The sequence below is a fragment of the Gossypium arboreum genome, chromosome 7 (assembly GCF_025698485.1).
Source record: "Gossypium arboreum isolate Shixiya-1 chromosome 7, ASM2569848v2, whole genome shotgun sequence".
In the NCBI taxonomy this organism is placed as follows: Eukaryota; Viridiplantae; Streptophyta; class Magnoliopsida; order Malvales; family Malvaceae; genus Gossypium; species Gossypium arboreum.
In genome coordinates, this window is record NC_069076.1 from 82,646,118 (window position 1) to 82,666,117 (window position 20,000).

At 31.7% G+C, this 20,000-nt stretch overlaps 1 long non-coding RNA gene across 1 annotated transcript; it reads left to right on the top strand.

The window, feature by feature from the left end:
- The first annotated feature begins 214 nt into the window (after window positions 1-214).
- On the top strand, window positions 215-2,109 carry LOC128295530 (uncharacterized). The gene is made up of 3 exons (XR_008286022.1): window positions 215-533; window positions 641-728; window positions 1,777-2,109. It is a non-coding gene; the product is annotated as an uncharacterized LOC128295530 (long non-coding RNA).
- Window positions 2,110-20,000: the final 17,891 nt, after the last annotated feature.

Here is a 20,000-nt window from a genome sequence, read left to right on the forward strand (position 1 = left end):
ATAAAATAAAATAATTATGTTAACAAATGGACTTAAATTTCAAATTTTGAAAAGTAGAGAAACTAAATTCCTAAAAATAAAGTCTAAAACTAAATTTTAAATGTATGAAAAATAGTAACCTATGACATATTTTTAACTTGGATGATAATTTAAAATTTTTAAGTTAGTACTTCTTAATAAAATATCTTATACCCCTAATATGAAAACTAAACCATATGCTTTTTCCTTCATCTTATTCTTATTCTTTCCATTCCTTTTCCCTAGAAGTAGCTCCTCCTTCCAGGGCCATCATGGGCCTCGTCAAACGGAAGCTCTTCCGTCATTCTTCCTTTTCCTCGAATCAAATCATTTTTTGTTCCTTGTCAATTACTAGTTAATTAATTAGATTGGAGAACAATCAAATGGAGTGGGAGAACTGAGGGCGATCTTCGATCTCGGCATCGTTGGCACCGTTTTCGGTGCTGGCTTGTGGTTTTGGGTCGATGTCCTCGTATGCAGCTCTATCAATGTCTCTTTTGCCCACTATTTACTCTGTACATTTTGTTCCAACTTTGTTTCTACCATTAATTTATCAGCTTCCTTTTTAATTTCCTTCTATCAATGTTTATATGGATCATCATTATTATTTTATTTCTTTTAGGAATATTTGCTTCAATCGCGGCTTTGATGCTTAATTGCGTTAGAAAAGAGGATATTGATTACTCTCCTTACGATGAAAGCAAGTGGAGGTAAGCTATTTCTTTTTGTTACCTATTGTAACTGAAGTTCCCCCCCCCCCCCGAGAATTTGCCTTTCATATACTCTGCAGAGTTTGATTATACTTTCTATTGCTGAATTTTGCTAGTTTTGAAAGTTAGGTAATTAGTTAAGGTTTTACCATTCGCTCTATGTTGTGACTTTTTCTGGTGAAAGTGCATAATCATATTGATTCAAGTGGCTGATGATATTGAAGCTGACTCTAAAGGTAAGGGTCGTGTAGAATGGATTTCTTACTGGAAACCAAATATGACTCAACTTGGTTGAATATTTTACACAATAAGTTTATGCTTAATGTCATGCTTCTGTGTGGGAGCAAGTACAGTGCTACGATTAGATTCGTTGTGTGATTTCAATACATCAAAATTAATCATAACCCTTGAGCGATATCATAAGTATTCATCGATATTGGATTAAGTTGTCTTCTACAAATTATATGCATAGTTAATTCACATGAATATTTCTAGTGGTCTTAATTGGGAACCTTTGTTCAATCACTCAACATTTTGCCATGTCCTGTATGCTTGTAGTAGTCAAAAGAGTTGGAATGACAGTGTGCTTTCTAAATAAGAAATTAAAGCCAAATTGTTAAGGTGACAAGAGGCACAAAAGAAAGCGTATGAAGAAATACTCTTGCTCCCATCGGGTTATTTCATCTCATGTTATGTTCTACAGGCTTTATTCTATTGTTTGATGATTTTCAAGTAAATGAACAAATTATCGGTTGTTTCCATTTTAATAACTATTCTATTCTCAAATAGTGTGCAGACTTTTTAGTATATTTTGTAACACCTCATACTCGACTCGATCGTCAGGTTCGAGTTATAAGATGTCACATTCGTTGTTAGAGTAACTATGATCAATTATATACAAATTCAACCATTTTATATTTAAATATGCGTATAATACATGTATAATGCGATACATAATCATTCTCGGGTCATATACGAGCTTACGAGAGCTCATTACTATCCCAGGGTCGAACAAGGACTAAACTATAAGGTTTATAAAACTTCTCAGGTTGATGTCACAATTTCCACGGTTCGATGTCGTGACCTTGAAGACAGTAAGCAAACTTCACAGCTCCAAGACCAAATTGAAAAGTTTTAGAAACATTACAGAGTCAACGCCGCGACATCAAATAGGGGATGTCACGATGAGAATGGCTAGCATCGCGACATCCAAGGGGTAGAGGCGAGACTTCCTCGGTACAATACTATACTTCCAATTTCCATTTATTTTCAACCTAACACATGACAACAATAGTTGGTGTTAAGACCTTAATTAACCATCCAACACATTTAACAAGTTCTATATACAAAAATAAGACAACAAAACCAATTTCATGCTTGAATGGTTACCTTCTCCATTCATTCATTACAACATTACTCAAGCTTGACCATTTACAACTTGAAACTAATCAATCCTAGGCACATGCCTTTTTAACAAAATGAAAAGAGCTATACAACATGTGCGTGAAATAAATAAACCGTACATTATGTGATAAAGCTCACTGGTACTTTTATAATCCAAGATTTAATAACATGCCATAAGACATATATATTCAATGACTACCCAATCATATCCTAATAATGTCAACTATTCCATTAACATATAAATATATGAGCATACATGTAGCAAATGGCAAAACCAATTTCATTCAATATAGCAATATATTTGACCAATTCAAGTTACTTGCCAATTATATATCTTTAAGCCATTCAAACATTCAAGGCCTATCATGAATTGCACACTAATGTCCTCAACATTATGTCATTCAATTCCATGTTCATTTAACATAAATAAACCATTTAACTCCTCATTTAAATCTCTTTCTGGAGTCTATCGACTCATTTGTATTTGTTTCGGCCCTTAGGGCTTGCTTTCAACTTATTCACATAGTTGTTCACATGCTTCTTTTATCATGATCCATATATACATATACACAATTGATCATATCATTATACTATTTTGTTTCGATATCATTTATCAAGTTTACAATTTATAACCCCTATTAACCTTACTTAGATTAGGATAGATACACGGATCATCCAATCAACACACCAACCGGCATTAAAAGGCATTATCAAATAAACTGAAGTAGGGGAAATTGGCACATATAGTGCATACTGGTGCACAAAGTGCAACCTAGTGCACAAAGTGCAACCTGGTGCACGAACTGCATTGTAACACCCCTAACCCGAAACGATGTCAGGTTAGAGTTATGGAGTGTCACATTCATTGTCGGAGCAACTACAATCAAATACACAGTAAATAATCATTCACACATGCAATTAAGTGTCAATCACATTCAATTCATGTTTAAAATCAATTTCAAGTCTTAATCGAGCTTACAAAAGCTCTTTTGTCAACCTAAGCACGAATTAAGACCAAATTGCAAAGTTTTAAAAATTCAGGACTTATGTCATGATGTCATCTTTTCCACGTCGTGACGTCACCAAAATAGTGAGTCACGTCACGACCTCATGCCAGTCGACATTACTCACTGTTGGCTGATGTTGCAATGAGGGAGGTTGGTCATTAAGACAAGGCCCTCGTTTTTGAAAAAAAATGCATAATTCGGTACATATGCCAAAGTTTCCAACCAAACCTTCCAATAATTTGTAACACCCTACACCTAACCCATCCGTCAAATTTGGGTATGGAGCATCATAAATGCACCTATACTTAATTAACCTTTGCTAACTCGACTTCTGTAAAATAATCTATAAATAAAACTATCAAAGAATAAAATTTTAAAATAATTATTCTTACAACTAAGGCCCTAAGACATTAAGTGTTGGGTCCCTCAAATATCTATTTCAAATCTAGCTGTGTATAAAGAATCTATTAATACTTAGCTAAGGTAAACTATCAAAAATACAGATTTTGTGGATGTTATTTGGTTTCAATATAACTGTAACTGAAACTGAGGCACAGCCTCTAATGGTACCCTATTCCTAGGTGCATGACTTTGACATCCTATGATTCTCGATCTTCACTCTATCTGGCTTTGTCCCTCCTCTGAGTCCTCGTTCAACCTCACAAGTCCTACAAACATAAATCAACTCTTTAAGTTCGAGAGAACGTAGTTATTTCTTTCACTAGACCACTCACAAATGAAATCTATCACAAGAGGGTGACAGATGTAAATAAATTAACATAAATTTACTCCATGTTCGCTTATGACAAGTTTGCCTTGCCAGGGTGGCGAACTCTACCCGATTGTAACACCCCTAACCCGTATCCGCTGCCAGAACAGGGTTTCGGAGCATTACTACCATTTACAGATCACTAAAAAAAAAAATTTAAATACTTACCGATTCAATGCATCATATAAATAAATATATTACCATTCAATCAACAGTTTGACAGTTGTATAAGCATCAAACAGCAACATTGTTAGTATACTTGCACATATCTCATATAAATTCAACACTGATATACCTATTTTCTCGACATATCGCACTTGAGTTTAATAATAGTCTTAATTACATAATTTCCTTGTATCAACATATCAAAGATAATCATATATGTACATGTCATGAAACATATCATGCTCTTACCGTTTCTTCATAAGCATATATCATTCATTTCATTATATCAATATTTCATGCTCCATCATTTCCATATATTTTATGTATATTTATTCCGGTAATAGTTTATATCAAACTTAACATAAATTATATTTCATGTACTTATACTTATTTCGTTTATCTATCTTCATAATTATTTCATATAACCATTCGTCATCTGATACATATTACCTGAATATCAATTGTTCAACAGATGCTAGAGCGTCTCCCATCCACGGTCTTATTTATCTTTGACATGATGCCATAGTGTCTTTCAACTATGGTCTTACTCATTTTCTGTCATGTTGCCATGGTATCTTTCAACCATGGTCCTGTTCATTTCATATCACGTTGCCATGGTATCTTTCAACCATGGTCTTACACATTCATATCGAGTTGCCATGGTATCTTTCAACCATGGTCTTACACATTTTATATCGAGTTGCCATGGTATCTTTCAACCATGGTCTTACATATTTTATATCGGGAGCACACTCATGAACCTCATCCTTGCAATGGGATTACCACCAGGCTAAATCCTCGCAATATAAACTCATAGAGTATTGTCGGGATTACCACCCGAGCTAAATCCTCAGAACGACAATTACTCTAATGAGCTTGGATCTGAATTACCACCCGAGCTAAATTGAGACCTAATTCGGATTACCCGTCCGGCTAAATCCATTTTACACATATTCTTCTGGAGGGCTATATCGAGATAGGATCACCCGTCCGTGCTAGATCCTTTTACCGTCAATTCCTTTTCGAGATCCATCGAATTTTCCTTTCATTCAACCGGGATTTCTTCCCATTTTATCAAATATATCAATGTTTTATAAATTTTCATACAATGAACATTCAAATCATATTCACATCAATAACATACAACCTCAAGCATTTCAGAATATAATTCAAGTTACACGAACTTACCTCATTGATTGCTCGTGTTTATTATTTCATTATTCTGATATATTTTCTTTTCCATGATCAAGTCTCGTATTTGTGTCGTCCGGATCTTTATAAATAAATTTGATCATCATTTTCATTCATTTCATATTCTAATACATTTAATTAATGCTCTAGGCAAAATTATCATTTTGCCCCTAAACTTTAATTAATGACGATTTCATCCTTAGGGACGGAAAGTAAAATTCTTGCAATTTAATCCTTATTTCCAACTATTATTCTCATATATATTGATAACAGTCCATGAATTCTATAAAATATCAAAATTTTCCATAATTTCAACACTTTTCAATTTAATCCCTAAAACATGTTTTCCCGATCTTGAACTAAATTGATAATTTCGTTAAATTTTTGTAATTTAAATAATAAAATAATCTATTTCATGCAATTTAGTCATTTCGACATTTTACAAAATTGCCCATAAAATTTTACTTTTATTCAATTTAGTCCCGAGCCTAAAACATGCAAATTAGCCATGCTAGATGAATATTCATACATATTTTCCTCCTCCTCCTCTCCATTCCACATCCTTAATTTATATAACATACAACAAGTAACATTATCAATAATTTCACTATTTACTTATATGTACATTCAAACTGTCCATTTGCGTCATAGTCACTAAATTATTTATATATTAAGCTACAGAACTATAAATTAAGATCCGTTAATTTTTCCTGAAACTAGACTCACATTTATTCTTATCATAAAATTTTCAGATATTTTTGGTTTAGCCAATTAGTACAGTTTATTCATTAAAGTCACCCCTGTTCTGCTGTCTCGACAATTCTGACCCTTCTTCACTAAAATTAGTTATCTCCTTTTACAGAATTCAAATGATGTTCTAGTTTGTTTCTAATAAAACTAGACTCATTCAGGATTCTATAAATATAAATTTAAGCCTCTAATTATTTTTCTTAATTTTTTATTATTTTTCAAAGTCTGAACAGGGAACCTGAATTCATTCTGACCTTGTCTCACAAAATTCATTATATATCAAAATTTACAAATTCATTGCTTACACTGTTTCTTCTATGAGAAACTAGACTCATTAAGATTTAATTCCATATTTTTTCATCTTCTAATTCAATTTATAAAATTTATGGTGATTTTTCAAAGTTAGACTACTGCTGCTGTCCATAACTGTTTTAGTGCAAGCTATTAATTACCATGTTATAACACCCTTATTTTCTTTTTCTACACCATTTCTCATCACTTTCTCTTATTTTCTCTTCACTAACATATCAAGAACATAGGACCTTATGTAATAAAACTCTACTATAACATTATTTCCATGATTTATCAACAATAACAAACTTAAAACATATTGAAATCTTGATGTACTTACCTTATTCTCTTGATACCAATCTTTAACTTGATTTTCTCTCCTCCAGCTTCTATTTCTTGAACCCAACTTGATATTCTAACTCCCCATGTTCTCCTTAACATTTTTCTCTCTTGGTAGCTATGGAAATTCATTTGATTTTTGGGTGAAAATGGTGAATTTTTGGTAAAAGGACCAAATTGTAAAGAAAGTAAAACTTTCTTTCTTCCTCTCTTTCTCTCACGTTAGTTTGCATGGAAAGGAAAGATGATGAAAATTCTTCATCTTTCTTTCCTTATATACTAAATAAATAATAATAAAATAATATTAAATATCTCATAAAATATTAATAAAATAATATTTATCTAATTAATTAATTTAAAATATCATTAACATAATCATTACATTCTAGAATTCTCTCTTACTAATTGACCATTTTGCTCTTCATGATCTTTTAGAATTCCATCCTTGAGTCATCATTTAATTTGGTAAAATTGCAATTTAGTCCTCATAGTTCTTCACTTATTCAATTTGGTCCTAATTCATCCATTTTCCTTAGTTTCTAGATCATTCTACCCTTAAAATATTTACACTATTGGTCCTTCAACTTTTCATATTTACACTTTAACCCTTTAAGTCTTGAGTATTTACTCTTAGGCAACAAAACTTTTCTAACTTTTACAATTTAGTCCTTTCCTGAATCAAGATATCATAATTTACTTCCCAATGTTGCCATAACTCAAAACTTCCCTTTTTATCACTTTATTTCCTTATTTTATTATATCAAGGATAATATATTACTGTAAAGATTTTCAGGGTATTACACCGATCCTCCGAGCTACTCAGCTCATTATAAGATCTTCTGTTGGTTGGACTCTCTATTTAACCGTCAACTAGATACCACGCCATATCAGCAGATCCTATCCTTACTTTACTTCTTACCTTCCTTTCATACACCCCGCATATGGGTATTTGGTTGTACGTCTGTCTACCATCTTATACCTATGTAGTAGTGCTCTATTGTATTTTGCCCCAAGGGTCCTTAGGTTATACCTTCCCTAGTGGACTTCTATGATCAACCCATCCCTTGGTAGACTGCCTTTTTCCTTACGTTAGTCTTAAAGGGACTTGTTGTCATTTTCATACTATGTTGACCTTCAGCAAGCCTCATCACTTTGGAGAATCCATCCTCGTTCCACCTTATTGTTCGCAATGTGAGATTACTTCTAGTAACCTAAACTCACTCATATTTGCAAAAGACTAATCCAAGCCCATTTTAAGTCCGCCCCATATTAGTTATAAAAAAATATATATTATATTATTTTCATATTTAATAATTTTATACATTTTTTTATTGAAATTTTTTATATTGTCATCTTAACATCATTTTAATGTTTACATTAGAGTAGTGTTATATATTTAGTATAGGTTTATTTTTTAACATGTTCTAAATTACATAATATATAAAAATAACATAATATAAAGTATTATAAACTTAAAAATGGGTTGGGTTAGCCCAAGCCTAGCCTATATTTTAAACAGAACTAATTTTTTTTGCTCAAACCCATTTTTTGGGCCTAATATTTTTACCCAAACTATCCCAAATTTCGAACAGACCTTCAAGCCTGGGCAGGTAGCCCAGCCCATGAACAGGTCTAGAAACATAGATAATATTGGAAATTCATTCATAGAACATTTATTAACGGTTTATACTGTTATAAGTTTAAGGAGATAATAGGAATTGCATCCATATATCCTTTTACTAACAATCACTAACGTTGTTATTTGTTTATTGCATACCTTGGCACTTGAAACCTATACTGACAGTTTTTATCGCCGATATAGGTATTATCAAATCAACTTTAGCATACAGTTTCTATATCGACAATTGTTACTTTAGCAACACCCAACCATCAATATAAACCTTTATATCTATTCTAATGGTCATGTTTTCGAGAGTAAAAGGGTATCAAAATAGCACTTTTGATCATTTTTTTCGTTTTTCGTGATGATTTTTGGGTTGTCACTATTTGGTAGTGTGTTTGTAATGTAGTTGGTACTTAAACCTCTTTTTGTACCTAATTGGTACCTGAACTTGTATATGGTCAGACACTAAGGGTTAACATGTAGCTTGCCCTTTTAACTTGTCCAGAAGTACTTAGTTGGTACTTGAACTTATCCAAAAGTACTTAGTTGGTACATGAACTTGTCCAAAAATTTATACTTTTTTTAATTAATTTATACTTTTTAAATTTATGCCCACCAAGTGTCATGCCGAAAGGCTACAGCATGTCACAATAGAATTGGTCATCAGTGCCACGTTAACATAGACTAATGGTGTTAGTATGCAATGACTGTCTATAAACGTGTTATCGTTTATAGTAAAATATCACACCAAAAATATATTAAATTAAATCGGCGGTGTCCGCAAGCTTATAGGTCAATTTGTAATATAGTAAAATTTACAACGAAACACTAGAAAGTATTTCGAGAATCGTACACAAGGGATTGCAGATTGGAGAAATCGTTATTAAATTAATTATAGAAAATAATTACTAATCTAGTCGAGTCACAAATTAGTAGTGCGAATCCAAATTAATATTTTAATTAACTAATTAAATTAACTAACCTAAACTAACCTAATGGACTCTCTTATTCCTAGTATCAACAATGCAAGCCTTTAGCCTATGATCGATTAAATCCCTAATTATCTAATTAAATAATTAATTATCCTAGATTGAGTTATTTATCACCCTTAGCTAAGACTACCTTCCCGGTTTATCTTCACTAAGGATTACCACCTAAGTCATCCTTCTAGCCTCTTCCTAAGCATACGGATACCCTCCCAAGCTTTCCGCTTGGCACAAGTTATACACAACAGGATACCCTCTCAGTTTCACCTGTCTCGATATTCTGTCAGGGGCATCACTTTCTAATATACTAAGTACTCTTAAATAAACAATTAATTTTGGATAAATAATCACTTAACAAATAAATTAGTTTATTAATCGAATCATGCAATTTATGAAATAAGTACAATAATCTATTCAATTATTCATACAAATGCTAATCAATTAGAGAAATGAAATATAAATAAAAGAATAAGAGATAGGAGAAAGCTCATGAATATATTGATACATGGTGCTAAAACAATCTTTGCTCGCAATTGTCTTCACATCGAAATAGAAAAGTTTAGATTACACGATGAAAAGAAAAGAAAATTGAATCGTAAAATTGTCTGTCTAAAACTGCACACAATTCTGGTGACCCTAAAGTTGCTTATGTAGGCAATGGGCTACTTAGTGACCACTCAACCCTAGATACACTTAGATACCAATAAATACAATATTCTGATAAATTTTAAGGTCCAAATATGAAAATATCCCAAAAGTGTCGTCCAAGGAATCAACTTCATTTTTGCCTGCCATCGTCGTGTCATCGTGATGTAAGAATGATCCTTTTCACGACATCGCCATCGTGAATGCTCTTCCATATTCATCACATCTTCGTGACGAAAGGAAGCTCCTCGTTAGGACGTTGAGTATATCCTAAGCCTAAATTGGCATCCTACACACTTAAATAGCTCATTAGTCACTCACGAGACCCGAGCCGACCTTATGGATCATCGAAATAATAGAAAATGCGTAAAAACACTTGTTTTATTAATATTTAGATCCTAGGCTACTAATACTAAAAATGCAATACTTAATTATAAAAGTGCAAGAAAACAAACTCATCAAGTGCGGAAATGACCTAAAATAAGTATTGCATTTGATGTCAGGTCACGAAGGTACCAACTTGGGTGACGGAATACAATTTCAAGTACAAACTAGGTATAAAAAAAAGTTCAGATACCAACTACATATCAACCCTTTATATGATGCAGCATATAGTTATTTTTTTAAAGCTTACAAGTATAGCAAAATCAAAATCAAAATATAATTATATTTTCTAGTAGTCATAAAGTAAAATTAAATTATTACAGTACAAATGGATTAAAATTAGAATTTAAAATAAATTAATAAAACTAAAAGAAAACAACTTATAATGAAACTCAAATACCTCCGCATATAATTTACCTATAATAAATCTCAAACTTAAATACTCAAAACTCAAAACTTCCATATTTATTATAATTTTTGAATAATTGATCCATGTGAGTTTTGTCAACATTTAATATATAAGGTCAAAATCCACCTAACAATTATTCATGGCTTTTTTTCATCAAAGTATTATATATTTACTTTTTCTTATGGTATATTTATAGTTTATACTATATAGATTTTGTTAAACTCGTACATTTGGATTACTTTCATATTGTTCTTTTATGTTATGTTGTAATTTCTTTTACATATTTTGTAATTATATTAGGTTGAAAGTGTTACGTTTTAATTATTTTTACATATTATATAATTGTATTATGTTGAAATGAATGAGGTGAAATAAACATAATTATGAAACATATAAAAATATTTTATTTGTATAATTAATATAAGAAAAATTGATAAGACAATATATGTTGTTTAATTGAAATGTTTTTTTATGATGAAAATATTTTTATATTTATTTTATGATCATGAACACTGATTATTTTAAGATTTTTAGTTTTATCTTCTAACAATGTTATTCTTAATATTTAAACTTAAATTATCTCCCTAAAAATATCATGTATCTTACTATTACACCTTTAAATTTGTCAAATAATATAAAACAACCTACAATTTTTCCCTAAAATTTGGGTTTCTATCATAATTATCCAAATGTATTCTAATTTATTACATTGATTATTTTAGTTAGTTATCTATGAAATAATTGATTATATGCTAACTATTTTAATTAAGAACAAGATTCATAAAGAGATAACAAGATTTTTACGTGTGAGATGTTCATTTATCTCAATAAGGTGTCCTTTTATTTCAATAAATATATTCCAATTAACAACATAAAAGGAGGAGTATTAAGATTTCTTTATTGGTAGCGTAAAAAATAGAGTTTAGTTCAGTAGAATGCTTTGCAATCTTTTTTCTTTCAACTCCCGTAATAAGGATTCATGGGTGGGGAGTCTGAATGGGCCATTTAGTCAGAAAGAAAATTTGTTCTCCTAAAATATTTTTTAAGAAATTTCAATTTTACAAAATAGAGAGAAAAGAGGGGAGTTAGAGAAAAGAGAGTATTTATATGGGATTAATAAAATAATATTTTATATTTAATTATTTTATGTAAAAATATTTTTATAAGTACATAAATTACAATAATATAATTTTATGATATTAAGAAAATAAATTTAATTTTTACATAAAAATATCATACAGAAGATAAAATAATCTTTTAAACTATTGTATTATTCCATATAACCAAACAAAGTTATTCCATTCAATCAAACAAATATGATAATGGTAGGATCTTTTTATTCCATTTTCATCGAATTAACTTACTCTTTTTCATTTTTAAATAAGCTTTAATCAAAATGGTAGTGAATGGTGTGCACTATAAACATTATACTCTACCCCTAACATTTTTCTTCTTCTGACAATCACAACTATCCAAAGTGCATATCTAGCTAGCAGTTAATTTCAAAGGCCCACGTAAGAAGAGGGCCTCAAATTTTCCAAATTGACTTGACTCTTCCGGCACACTTACAATTTCATGGCCTTTCCTACACGTTATCATAAAAGGGATTTCTACAACATAAATAAATAAAAACTTGTTTAGAATGTCATGATGTTGGAAGACAATTTGCAGCTATCACATCAAAATTGCCGCTCTATCCAATTTAGATAGAATTTCAACAGCTTTTGAATCCACTCCTCCAACTCATACCTATTTCATTTACCCTTTGATTGTAATCCCATTTCTTTTAAAAGCATATATGAAAAATAGTTATTATGTAATATTTCTCCTCCAAGTATTTAAAGATTTTTATTACTTAGAAGTTTTATTTCGTTATAATTTTAGGTATTAATCGTTAACTTTGGTTAAATAAAATTTCTAAACTAATTAAATTATAACACGTGATATTTTTAATTAAATAAAAATATTTAAACCAATTAAATTATGACTAATGTTCTCAGTTTCATATAGCTAAGGATTTGGAAGTAATCGACCAATTATGTACTCATTTACATATCCATTGCAACTAAAAGATGTATAGTCTGTAAAGTCGAATACAAACACAAGTACATTACAAGTATATATTGTATGATGAATCAAACTTGGATTTACACTTCCAGAAAGAGGAATATGTGAAAGAAAGTTGAATTACCCAAAAAACCAATTGACTAGTTACCTATAAACTTCTACCATGTCCTTTTTTTCTAAGGGTAACATGAATGGAGTGTCATATTTAAAACTACGATCTATGTTAAAAAAAGAGCGTTGCTAAGAAACAATTTGCATAATTGAATTAGTGCCTGAGATAATTTCTCTCGCCCTTCTACTTTGAAGACTCGATGCTCTCACCACTAAATTCACCTCTTGTGAATTTAGCAAATAAAATCACAACACAGAGGTTTTACTATCACTATGCACTCATACAATAAGGTTCCTCACTTAGAACATATTAAGTAGTCAATTCTCTCCATACATAAACCTATACAAATCTCTCAATTATATAGAGTTTATTGAGACTTGCTTCCATAAGAATATATATCATAATCCCTATAAAACAAGCACATTACAAGTTGAATACAGTAGAATAAAAACAAACAAAATAAACAAATATTCTTCGCAACTAAGTCTTTAGTGGTCCAATCCAATCCAAGTTTTTTTTATTCAAGGGATTAGATAAGAGTAATCTTATTCAATCCAATCACCAATAAAAGATTCCCCATGTGATATGATCTTCCATAATGGGCTAGATATCGTCCATATATTCATCATAGCCTAAATAGTCATTTCAATAAATTCTCAACACATTAAATATGGAAATTATCTCCATATAGATTTAGTAGGCAGTGGAGTGGGTACTCCCTCTGGCACCAAATTGTCAATGTCTTAATTTTCAACAGTCACCCTAGAGATAAAGGAAGAAAAATATGTTAGATATTTAAATTAACCCTAAGATGATCCATTTATAATTACTCAAATTTGGATTCATATGATGGAAAAAAATCTTATAAAAAAGTCTATGTTGAATTAGAATAATATATGTGATAAAATTCCAATCAGACATTTAAATGTAATATCAATTTTTCTACAAATCTTAATCGTATCGATCATAGGTTGTGATCTTGTAAAAATATTATAACATTGGTAGTATTATTATAACCCAAGTATCATAAATAGTGAGTGACATTTAGCACCGCATTACTGTTACTCAAGTTGTAGAAATGTTGTGGTCCGAAAAAACTTTTTCGCGAAATGTTACCATATAGTTTATAACTGTCCCTAATATGTAGATTAAACACAAGACATAAGACAATCACATTTGTATAATCCAATATTTTTATTTCCTAATTCCTGAGTAGATTAATATACAAAAATGAGTTTGATATCTCATATCAGCTCATTTGAGCATGAAAATGCATTTATAGTCTCACTCAATTAGGGGACCCAAGATGTCACTCCATATATGTAAAAGACAAATATTATATTAATCAATCATATCCCATTACATAGTTTGTGGTATACCTAACAACAATCTTCATAGTACATTCAATTACAGAAGATATTCGATTATGTCGAAATATACAATTCCCTATGTTGGAAACTATGATGATCTCAAGTCCAAAGATTTACATACACTATTACCACAATGAGAATAACTATGACTTTCACATAATAATCCAAAAAGCACTGTCATGGTCAGTCAATCCAAGACATTATTTTCTAACATGTACATGTAGATGTCACGAGGCTAGAATTTTAGTCTCACAATCCTTGTGACCTTAGGCGATATCTTGGTTTCAAATCAGCCTAAGTAAATTGCCTAAGTCGGTCTAACTCTCGCAAAGTGAAAATTCTTGATAAAATATCTACAATACACTAAAATTAAAGTGGAAGCAACTCAAAACGAAAAAGCAATGAAAGAACAAAGTAGCCACAAGAAAGAAAAAGCATGTCAAATGTTTGGGTAAATGCTCTCAATAGTATTCAATTGCTATGAAGGATTACAACTAAGGGGGAATGCCTCTATTTATAGTTGAGCTCCCCTAGATCTAATGGTATAGATTGAATTACATTAAGGGCTAAGATTAGTGCATTTCTACTACATAAGAGTCCTAAAAGATTTAAAGTCTATACATCTTTATCCTTTAGGATTTACAATAATTATCTTGTTAACTCTAGTTTTATTAGAGTATTTCATTGGGCTACCAATGCTTCAAATAGATGGGCTTCTCCATGTGTTTCACGAATTGAGCCAGTTCAAATGGGTCAAATGAGACCCATTTAATTAGTTGACCTTCATGGGACGCTTTTTGTTTATTAGTCATGGTCTTTGATCTACAGCTCATGACATTCTTTCCCATTCATTCTGGTGACGCCCTCGTCATGTCCTCGAAATGGCACAAGTTTAACTTATCTCAAAACTATCTCAATGCCTAGGCTGATTCCTAACTAGTCTCTCTATCTGGTAGTTTCACCCCTCGGAACATTTATCTCGACTTATGTCTCCATCGTTGCTTAACTTGAACTATATTTCTCTTTTTTACATCTCAATCATAAAAGGTCACCACTCATACTTGGCCCTATTGTGACTTGTCTCGATCAAGACCTCATTGATCCTCACAAATAGGCTTCGACACAAGAACCTTGAATCTTGCCGCTAACTTTGGTTTGTAAGTCTCACTGCTTACCCGCTTCAAAACTCTAAGTCCTTATGTCTTTGCCTAACTAACGGTAAGTCAAAATGTAAAACACTAGATGAGTGTTTGATATATACCTCACTCATAAAACTTACTTTATCCAACTGTCCAGTTTGCATCACCACTTTTCCCCCAAAGTTTGATGCACAACCCACCTCTCTTATAGGTGGTAGCCCCACTGATGACTCAACAGGTTTTATATATGTTTTCTACCTCTTTAGCATTTTCAAAAGGGTTTTTGTAGCACTTCAATCTACCAAGTCAATAATCCTACCACACGAAACATCCTTGGCTAGCTGGATTGCTGATGGTACATTGGTTCCACTCTTCATGTCTCAACTCACCAATACAACGCACTATTGTTGTCGAGTATCCAAGATACATATACAATTAGCAAAAGGAACCAACAAAGCATTAATTTTGTCAAGAAAATCTAGACCAAGAACAAAGTTGTAATCATCTAAGTGAATTAGCTTGAAGTCTTCATTGTCTTTCCATTGACCGATCTATAGCTCAACTCTTTGTACTACTCTCACAGTTGGGACCTTATTGGAATTAACTGTCTTGATCTTCTTAGTCAATTTACTAACTAAAAGACCAAGTTTACCCATGGCTTTCTTAAATATAAACAAACATGATGCCCTGTATCAACAAGGGCACTCTTTCTTTGACTTGCAATGTTGATGTACACATACATCAAACTTTTTACTTGTTATCCCTCTTTGCTTTAGCAGATTTGAACATCATTGACCCAAGCTTTAAAGCCTCACTCTTTGGCTTCGCTTCATCTTCTTTAGTGATTGCAGACAACTTAGATTGCTCGGAAAAATCTCGTAACCTATACGGACAACAATATAAGAAGCACTTCACAGGCTTATTATCATTCTCTTTGACCTTCTTGGCTTCGACTGAACGTACGATCAAACCAAGTCTCATCTGTTCTTTGTCTGGCTCATCATCCTCTTCGATGGCAGAAAGTACAGATTTCTTTAGATAGTCCCTCACCAGATGCAATCCATTACAAAGGAAGCATTTCACTGGCCCCTTTGGTTTGTTGTTAGGCTTCTACATCCCATTACCGCCATTCTTATCATTGTCACTTTTCCCATTTCAACTTATCTTTCTTCCTCATGGTCTTCCCCACCATTGTCTGTCTCTTTAGGCTTAAAAGACTCGAATTTCTCTTTTCTCAGGCCAAGCTCGACAAAGGACTCTACCTCAACCATGGCTACGATAATTTCAATGATGCTTTAATGGTGCAACTCTTATTTTTCCTCCGTCTTTAACCCATCCCTAAACTAGTAGAATGCTTCTTTCTCACTCAAGTTAGAGATTTGAAGCATTAGCTCACTGAAGTCTTTAACAAACTCCATACTACAAGTAAAAATGTTTTTTGAACTCTTTTTAAATCTTCTCCCAAGTTCCAATTGCAATCTCACCTCATTTTTCATCTGTAGACCTACTACGCCACTATAAGAGAGCAACATTAATAAAATAAACTACAGCAGTATTTACTTTAATGGCATCATCCTCGATACCCATCGCACAGAAATATCGTTCCATCCCTCAGAGAAAATTGTCCACATCCCTCATCTTGTCCTTTTAAACTTTTCCAGTTTGGGAACATCTATTTTACACTACTTATTATCCAAAACCAGCATCTAATTACCTAAAATAGCTTTACATATAGTAAGCTTCCCCTTCAGCTCTACAACCGATTTCTTTAAAATCGTTACCATGACTTTGAGAGTATCATTCTTCTATGTCTAATCACCCCTGGCGACATTGAGGACCTCTTTTATCATATTTTGTTTCGCCACATAGTCCCTGAATTGCTCTATCATCAAGTCCAACTCATCGATGTGTCCTTCAAGTACTTCAATGGTCTTCCTCACATCCCCCTTAAAGCAAGTTTGGCAACCCTACCTTCCAAAGCTGACAGCATATCCCTCGAACTGCTAGCTTTTTTACCCCTCCCACAAGTCTCCATTAATTTAACATGATCTTCAACTCCTTCTTTTCATCTCAATTGGCACATTCAAACACCAGTTCTGATACCAATTGACATGGAGTTAAAATTTTAGTCTTACAATCTGTTAGACTTTAGGCAATTTCATGGTTTCAAATCTACTTAAGTTAGATTAACTATTGCAAAATGAGAATTCTCGATAAAATTCTCTAAGACACCAAAACCAAAACAAAAACAACTCAAAATAAAAGAAAATCGAAAGTACAAAAGAGTCACAAGAAAAAAAAAAGCACACTAAGTGTGTGAATAGATGCTCTCAATAGTATTCAAATACTATGAAGAATTGCAACTGAGTGATTACAAATGAGGGTAATGCCTCTATTTATAGTTGAATTCCCCCAGATCCAACGATACAGATCGAATTACATTGACGGCTAAGATTAGTGTTAATCTACAAGATGAGTGTCCTAAGGGATTTAAACTCCATACATCTTTATCTCTTAGGATTTACAATAATTACCCTGGTAACTCTAGTTTTACTGAAGTGTTTCACTAGGCCACTAAAACTTTAAGTAGATGGGCTTCTCCATGTGTTCCACAAATTGGGTCAATTCAAGTGGGTCAAATGAACCCTATTTAATTAGTTAACCTCTATGAGACGCTTTTTGTGCATTAGTAACGGGCTTTGATCATTGGCCCATGATTTTGTCTAAACTTTTTGAATCACAAACATCTTGAATCTTGATTTTATTAAAATGGGCTTATTCAGACTTTTTGAGCGAAATTGACTTTTAAATTTAACTTTAGAGTTTAATTTATCTGTACAATTAAAATGAAAAGATTGGTTTTAAGTTAAGGGTAAAACTAAGTTTCATCTATTCTGGGGACTAAATCAAATTTCACTCTTGAATTTTTAATTGAATATTGGGCTAAATTGAATTGAGTGCTCATTGTTAAGTTTAAATTGAAATTTACCTTATTTTGGTTTCAGTTAATTCCGAATCTGAATTTATTAGTTTTGGTTTTAGTTAGATGGTGTTTGATGAGAATATGTGATAAGGGATGGTGGATATTTGGATATTCACATGTAGGTTTTCAATTTGAAATAAAAAAATTCTTTTTGTTTTTAAAATTAAATTTTAATTATGATTTATGGTGGTCCAATTAAGAAACCCATTAAAAGGTTTTAAATTAAATAAAAAGTTTGATGGTCCAAGCCCTTTTTCAAACATCCACTGTCTACAATTAAATTCGTTTAGATTCAAAGCAGGATCAAGGTCAAAACTCGAATCTAGGCCCAATTCTTAAACCAATTTCATTTTGGGTCTTTACCCAAGTTTAACTTTTTAAAGCTCAAATTTTAAGCCTAATTTAAGAGTCAAATCTCGTTGTATTTTTGACTTTTCTCCAACTTATGTAGTTATTAGAGGTGTTTATGGATCGATTTAAATCGGGCTTAAAGTATGATATTAATATATTTTATATTTGTCCAAATTCTATCTGACTCGAAATATGGGTTTAAAATTTTACTAAAGCCTTCCTATTTTTGTAAATGGTTAACTCAAACTCATTTTAAGTCAACCCATATTATTTTTAACTTTGTTAAAAAATATATTTATTTATTAATTTTATATTTTTTCATTTATTAAAACTTTGAACGAAGCCATCAAATTTGGACAAGTAACCCGACCAATAAACAAATCTAATCGTTAGGGTCCAAATATGTTAATTTAACCCCTATATTTTATAATTAAATTCAACCTTAAAATAAGTAAAAATAAAAGATCATGTCTGTCACTTAACACATGGGTTGAAATACTATTATTGATGATGGGTGTCAAAACTATCAAATATAAATTCTTATGACAAAATAACAATAATTGCAAAATATTTAATCATGGAAAGAATTATGTTTGAAAATAAATGATTTAAATAGAATTGTGATAAGTGGAAAGGGAAAGGGCCTTGGAAGGTAATTAAACCAAAGTTGAAAGTAAAAGAATAAAATGAATGAATCAGCACTAAAGGTGTGCATGGGCCGGGCTGCGTTCGAGCCGAGTTCAACTAAAAATTTAGGCCCATTTGCTAGGCCCTACCCGAAAAATGGGCCTAAAAATTTTGTCCAAGCCCGACTCGGATAAGAATGCTAAAACTCAGGCCTGACCTAGCCCGCCCATATTAATTTTTATATTTTTATATAATTTTAAAATATATAATACATCAAAAATACTAAAAACCTCAAAATAAATATTTCCCAATAAATTAAAAATAAATTTTAAAAAGTATGTATACTTAAATAACACTAAGATAGATGCAACTTAACAAGCAAATGCCTCTAAAATAATAATAAAATAAGTTTTATACAATATTCAAATAATAACAACAAAATAGTAGCAACATAATAGTAAAATGTTAGCAAAATAGGGAGAAAACAATAAGAAAATAATATTTAAAAAAAAGATATTTTTGTCCTTTAATGAGTTCGGACGGGGCCCGGGCCAAAAATCCCTTACCTGAGGCCTAGCTTGTTTTTTAAACGAGCCTTATTTTTTTGTCCAAACCAATTTTTCGGGCCTATATTTTTGCCCAAACCCTCCCACATTTCG